This window comes from Drosophila sechellia, chromosome 3R (assembly GCF_004382195.2).
Source record: "Drosophila sechellia strain sech25 chromosome 3R, ASM438219v1, whole genome shotgun sequence".
Classification (NCBI taxonomy): Eukaryota; Metazoa; Arthropoda; class Insecta; order Diptera; family Drosophilidae; genus Drosophila; species Drosophila sechellia.
The window spans coordinates 24614866-24622602 of record NC_045952.1 but is presented as its reverse complement, the minus strand read 5'-3'; positions in this window follow the sequence as shown (position 1 = coordinate 24622602).

The window sequence follows — 7737 nt, the reverse complement described above, 5'->3', positions numbered from 1 at the left end:
CTGGCGCGATTGAATGACTCCTCGTCGTCGTCCGTTGTCGGTTGTCTGAGATACTGACTGGCTATGTGACTGGCTAGCTGGATATGGAAGAAGGCACTTGGAGAAAAAGCCATCCCAATCGGACCTCAAATCCAAAGAACATATTCTCTACAGCAAAGTACATAGCTAAGGTATTTATTCCTGGGTGCTAAAAAGAATTATATCTATATATCTTTCTAATCTTAAATATATGTATGTTAGGTTCTTTAAATTCAACGTACGTATTTTACGCATGTTCTATAAATTTCTCACCGTGTACAAGTGAAGCTGCAGATGGAGACCTGGCACTGGACGACGACGACACACTTCCAGGCGACGACGTCGGCCAACAGCAGCATTCTCAGAAATATTGGTGTAGGTCACAGTCGCAGATAACATATGGCACTGTGGCGAGGGGTTAGTTGCCACGGTGGAGAGGGGTAGGGTGTGTGCCGCAGTCCTGGCCTCATTGTATGCAAATGTGCCACGATCACCACCCGCCCAGGCCGATTCGATGATCCTCCCGTCCGATGCTCCCCAAATCCATCGGCCACTACTGCTCTTCATGGGTGCCAGAATCGTTTTGTGTGCAAGGAACTCGAATTCGAATTCGCGTTCGCGTTTTCTGTATTTCAGCTTTGCCTGTTTCATTCTTTATACGATTTTTTTGAGTTGTGCGATTTTTGGCATTTTTGCATTTCCTTTGTCCTAGCCAGGGGGATGCTTATGTAAGCGACAACGGCCGAGGAGACGACGACTCCTGGTTGAGGCTGCAGGAGCAGCACGAGGACTGTTACACATTTCCCCTAGAGCCTTAATATTACCAGTAAGACCAAATCGAGTAAAAGCTTTAAAAGGTACATATATATGAAATTTGAAAGATTGTAATGGGAAGACATATGCATTTAATCAATTGAACTGTTTTTTTTTTTTTCTAAATAACTTTTCATTCTTTAAACATATTTTCAAAACATATGCTCCAGATATTTGAAATACGATCTCTTTTATTTTACGTATACAGAATGTAAAAAATCTTGGTTAAGTTGTATTAAATTAGTTACCCGAATATGAAGAGTATTTCAAAAGGTAAACAACGCAAAGAAATTTATAAATAAACGTCGACGACAATGGGATTGCTGGGCGCACAAAACCAAACATTTCAACAGGAACAACATGTAATTTTTTTACCGCCGACCTCCTCCAGCTCCTCCAAGCTCCTCCTGCTCTTTAAGCCTCCCACAATCCTGGCCAAATGCAATGCCTTGGCCGGGGTCACGACACTTTTTGTGGCAGCAGCAGCAACAGTCGCAGCAGCAACATAAACAGTCGCAGGAGCTCGGAGACCGAGTCAAATAGTGGGAGAAGTATGGCAAAAAGTCCCTCCCGAAGGCCCCAGGCTTTTGGCTTATTGTCTTGGGCCAAAACAGTTGGCCCGGCTGGATAGCTTGGACAATTCGAAGACCCTGGAACTGAACCCGAACCCGAACCCAAGCCCAGTCCAAGTCGCAGTCCCAATCCAAAACTCAAAAGCCAAAAGCAAGCCCGAGGCGACTGCCTGGCGTCAAGAGAATGCGTCGAGCTTGTTGCCTTTTGGCTTTGATTTCGCATTGTGGAACTTTTCCTAGGAAAAAATGTTACATGAAATTAATAAATAGGCAAATAAATGTTAAACAGCTGCTGTTTTGTACGTGTTCTGTTGCACGCGCACGGTAGCCATTGTGCTGCACACAGGGTGGTGCCCAGAGTGGTGCTGGTGGTGCAGGCTGTTCTGCTGCTGATTCTGGTGGCGATGATGTTGCCCCAGGTATTTGCATAACACCAAGGCGAGCTTAAGGATTTCCAAGCCCGAGGCCTTCAAAGATCCATTTTCTATGGATCTTTCCCAGGCCCTAACCATTTACTTTCTGCAAACTTGAAACCACCTACTAAGCAGGCCCTCGAGGAGATTTCGGTGCTTTCGCTCTGCCACTGCATGCCAAATCATTTTTATTCACAGCAATTGCCAGCGTAACTAATGCCCAGCTCTTAAAAGCCAAATATATTCCACTCCGCCCTCACCAAGAGCTATGGATGAAAGTCGTAACTAAAGGAAAGAGCCGGAAAGAATAGTTGACCATTAGGATGTCCTACAAGTTAGAAGCCAGGCTATATGGGCTATAAAATAGGTAAAAATATTATATATATTTTTTTTGTTATAAACCTAAAATACATTTTTAATTCTTACAAAATATTTAGGCCACAGTGGAACTCGATTTTAAGCCATTCACTACACACTCTTACCATCGTTTGAATTTCAAATGCTAGGAGGCGGTTTATGGTGCTATATTAATATGTAAGCCGCACCAAAGCCGCACAGCAAACATAATAATTCGTCTATAATTTATACACAATTGTGGGTAAAATGTGTACAAGCATAATTTACACATAAACAAGCCACAAATCCAATCATCCATTGCACCTAACGAGGCTTAGAAGGGGAAAAAGAAGAAGCAGCGGTATGAAAACCAGCTAGAAAAGAAGAGGACCAGGTGACTGAGAAATTGATCAACGCTGTGGCGGGACATAAACTAAAAGCTTATTTAACATTAATTTCGCCACGAAAATCACAGAGCAATTTTAAACATCGGTTACATGGGCTTGTTGTGGTGGCACAGGGGGGACTTCAGATTTTCCGGTGGGGATTCCGACGATCCGTTGGAAGCTGAAGTCAACATGCGAAGCTCTGTTTTTCCCCATGCCCCACACACCTGCCCATCGGAGTCCAGTGTAATCTAAGCTGCCATTAAACAAAATACAAGAAAAAACTTACTAAAACATATGCTACATATTACCTCTGCGGGAAGGTGATGCATCTGGAGATGGGGCGAGGTGACGGAAGTAAAGAAGCGAGCTGCACCATGGGCTAAATAGTTCTCAAAGTGAGTAATATTTTAAACGAAGTTGAAAGTAGGAGAAGTAGGGAATTGCTATTTCCTTCTATAATAATCAAAAATAAATATCAAATTTAGATTAAACATTATACGATTTTTCTTGCACTGCTTTTAATCCCTAAAATATTTGACCGTTAACACCCACTGTTCATCGACCTGCCGTGCTGTTTGGAGTTCGGCTCTGTGGCAGACAGCCGGGCCAGCCTTTAGTGGGAGACCCGTGCGCCGCAGAAACATCTCTCCACGCTGAGCAATTGCACCTGCCTGGGCCAGATCTCCTCTCCTTGGAGCTACTATGCTCTGCTCTGGTTTGGTTTTGGTTTTAGTTTTGGATTTGGCTGGCTTTTGGGGCCGCTCCAGTGGGATGACTATGGAGGATGGCTGGTAAGCGTACCCCGGCAAGCGAGCTACAAAGATTTAGAGCGACATTAGAGCAGTCAATCCATCATGACTGAACATTACCATAAATTACACAGAAATAATTGATTATTACGAGAAGACGGAGCCGAAAGACGGGGCCAACTTTTGCACATGCAACGGCTCCCACCGCAGCCGCTCTATTCGCATGTGTGTGTTTGAGTGTGTGTGTGGCTTCCCTGTCCGTGTTAGCCATTACACTGGGCCAGACCTCGGATGGGGATCTTTCGGTGCTCTACGCAGTTCGGCCAGCGAACCGATTTAGTTTAAATTACGCTGGGAAGATGCGCGGCGACCTGGTCAACGAAAAGGAAACTCCCCAGTCAAGTCCTCCACTCAGTGGCAAATTAGCGAACTCTGGAGAGGGCTAAAATTCCTGAGTCTGCACCGAAAAAAAAATAGGTCAAAGTACATTTTATATTTAGTTGTCCTATTATTATTCTATTAACAATTAATAGTTCCAGATAGTTCCGAAAATTTCACAGGGGATACATATATATTCTCTAATACCACCAAAAATACATATATATTCTCTAATACCACCAAAAACCTATTTTCTTTTCTTTCTGTGTAGCTGAAGCTGCAATTCTTTCCAGAGACTACTAAGCACTTTGAACTCGCAGAAATTGCAGTCAACATGGAAGGTTTTTCAGACTTATTACGCTCGCTGAATAATTGCAGAATGAAAGCGCTTTAGACGTCGAAATTTAATCAAAGTAAACAAGCAAATATTTGCCAATACTTCAACTGAAGTGATCTATCAGCTGAAATAGAGAAAAAATGTTAGCTTTACCGTTTGCCAGCTTAGTTAGTTGCTAGACAAATTACCAGCTATTTGCTTGATGTTTAAATGAAGTCGAGCTTGCAGGAGTTTCAAATTAAATTGGTACGCCTTTGAAAAGGGGAGTTTCCCAAAATCAATAAGAAGTTAACTATACTATTAAAATATTTGTCGGAAAATAACAATTAATATTTCCCTTTAAACCCTTTTCTAAAACCCAACAGCAACACAAGGTGATTCAACCTTAACAAGAAAGTGAAATTTTCCAATTTATACGAACGCCAATGCCAAAGCTTTTTGTATTGTGCCGCCTTATAAATAGCCACTTTATAATGAGCTTAACAATCGTATGCAAAACAAACCGACGATATCTGCAAATGAAATCGGAAAAGCAGAAATAGAGATACAGATACGAGGACCATTGACGAAGCTACGATGAAACTTTGAACGATTGCGAAACGGCGATAATAGGAGTAAAAGGAAAAGGATATTCGGTCTGTCGACTTGTCAATCTGCGATCGCATTGACACTTGAAGTTTATTATCCGCTGACATTTCAATTCTGATTGAAAATGGTATTCGAACGAGTATGCGGATGGTTCGAAAACAAAAGCCCAACTTTCGATGGGAATCTGCTTCGCCCGATGGCTGATATTGATTGATCGTTGATTTTTTATTGAGTGATTGATACAAAAGGGAAATATAAGTGAGCCAAGCCAAAACAATCGTTTCAATTACAATGGCCCCAACTGTAGAAACTGGATATGTAATTCGAAGAAGTTCAAAAACCCATCTAGATGAAGCAGCGCCCTCAAAAATATTTTTAGGCAATGAAATATGGATTTTCCAAGGTGTTTGCACGCTCGGCTTCAAATCGACTCCGACTTCAACTTTGTCTGGAGTTCAACTTTGGCTCTCCTTCAGCTAAACAAAAAAAGGTAATGTTCGCCTGCCGTTTCTCGGCTTCTTATCAAGATGCTTTCAATGTTTCGTTTAGGATTTTCATTTGTAGCATTTAGCTGCTCTATAAAGAAAAAAGCCCAGGCGACTCCTCTTCTGGCAATGTCAGTGCTATACGCCTGTGCACATAAAAATATATATACTTGTGGCCCGCTTTAGCCGACACTCGTAAATTACAATAAATTATGTTGAAACTGATTATTCCATACAATTTATGGGGCCCTTTTAAGTGGGCGTGTGCACTTTTATTTTATTGTGAATGATGATGTAAATAATGCTGGCTGGCATCGAACCGAGCTAAAACTTTGGATGCTGGAAGTACGTTGGAGTTGAGCTCGGGTCAAATTGTTTTCGGGTGGCTGATGGGTTAATGAGGTTCAAGTTCTTGTTGAGCGGCCAAGTGCACGTAATGGCTCCTAAGATTGTGCAGCAAAAGAAGCTGATTTTGGTGGCTTTTTTCGCTTCGTTTTTGCTTTTGTTTTTTGCCAAATTTGTGAATGCACTTTTGGCGAAGGGAATTGTTGTGGGAGTGTGTTAACTGCGGCAACAACGAGCACAGCCTATCAAGGGCCTCAAATCAGCGACTGAGCCAACAACATTCGACTTATAAAACACACACATCATCCCCACCCCCATTATCATCATCGGCAGGAGCCGGAGGATCGGGAATAGCCTTGGCAGCGGCGTAGCAAAAAATTTAATTAAGAAAATCAAGTCACAGGCCCAAAAAAAAGAGAAAAAAAAAAAGCTTAAGTAAAGTAAAGCTGCGTTGCGACAACAACAGCGAAGACGCGCTCCAGCTTTCATATCTGATTGAAAAGCGCAAAGAGCAAGGAGGAGACCCGCAGACACAGCCAGCCAGGCACAAAAAATCGAGGGGAACAGCAAAACTGAGCTGAAAACGAGTGCAGCGAAAAATTTGATGCGATTTGGATCAGTGCGACACAATGAGGAGGCCAATGAGGCAGGGACCACCAAAAGAGGCAGGAGGCACAGGGCCATGTAGCGCAGGCATCCCATTTTTTGTCCTCCACGCAGAAAAATCAGATCATTGGCCAATTGACACTAGCAGATCTACATAAATGTATATAAAAAATTACTTCTACATACATAAATATATGGAAAATACTGGGCAATAAAGTACCTACAGCTATACTCAACAACTAGTTACCATATAAACTAATTAACTAATTAGTAAAGGTACTCAGAAAAATATGTGTGTTTTTGCTAGAATTTTCCCACTTGTGAATTAAACAAGATTACTTTCAAGAAAGGAAATCTTTCTTAAAGAAAAAAGCCCTACCACAATTTTAAAGAGATAATTTCTCTTAGTGTCGCTTGGCTGTTGTTTGCTTTTGTCAACGAACGGATTTCAATGATTATTCATTGGGCATGGCTGCCACAAGCCCGCACACAAGCACACTTGTCTGCGGCAAACAATTTCAGCAATTAGAATATCAAGCTATGCAGATCTTATTCTGTTGTCTCAGCGATCCGCGGGCGATGCCAGCAATTGACATTGGCTCAAAGGAGATCAAAATGCGCTTGCACACCCAGCCGCAACGAAGATCTGTGTGGCGCTTTAATGACATTTCTGGGGAACATCAGCAACAACAAAAGCAACAGCAAGAGCGGCTACGACAACCCCAAGCAACCCCACCCTTCCCCTTCCGCCCCCTTTCGACTTCAATTTAGCCTGTGTGTGGCAGGCCGAAACGAAAGACTTAGGACACAAACTTGCAAATTAAAGAACATTAATTTTCGCCCATCTCGCGCACAGAGAGCAACAGAGAGATCCTTAACCGAAAACCAGCCCGGGAGTTCTACCATTCCGCAGCTCCTTCAGCTGATTGATTACACCGGCCAGCAGGGCACAAAAAAGCCAGTCTGCTCTACAGCCTTTTGGCCTGGGAAAAAATCATAATAATAATGATACATAATAAAAATGGAAAACTTCTAGACGCCATATAAATCAGAGCAAATATGAATTGCTGTTTGTGTCTGACTCTACTGACTGTTTATTTGTTTGTTACTCGCTTTTTGTTCTTTTCACTGCAGTGGTTGTTGTTTCTGTTGGTGCCGGAGTACTCGAGGCTTTTGTCAATTGCTATGGCACAGTGGTTAGAGACTGGGAAATGAGAGAAAGTTTACTGAATTTATTATATATATTGCATGAAATTCGAGTGTTATTCAATAAAATATAAAATATCTAGATGTTATCCTTCTTTCGCACTTTAGGGTACAACTTCGACCACCTGCTACTAATAATAAAAGACATACAACTGATGTTATTGAGATGAGAAAGGTTTTAATTATAAGATGGGTGGCTTCAAATAAATTTACGATTATGTGACCCACTGTATTCAATTGAACTGCCTGCATTTCGGCATTGTTCCGCAGCCTGCTCTGGTAATTCCGTTTGGCTCCTTGCGAGCTTTTGTGATCGCTGCTGCAGTTGCAGTTGCACTGGGAGTCGATTCAGCATCGCTCCTCATATTGCACACGATGCGGAGAGATCCCAGACACAAGGCTCAAGCCCCGAGACCAGACCGACCAAGCCAGACTCAGTTGTCGCCGTTTTGGCCCATTGTCTGTGTGGGAAAAAGCGCGCAACTCTACTGGCTGGCCAAAA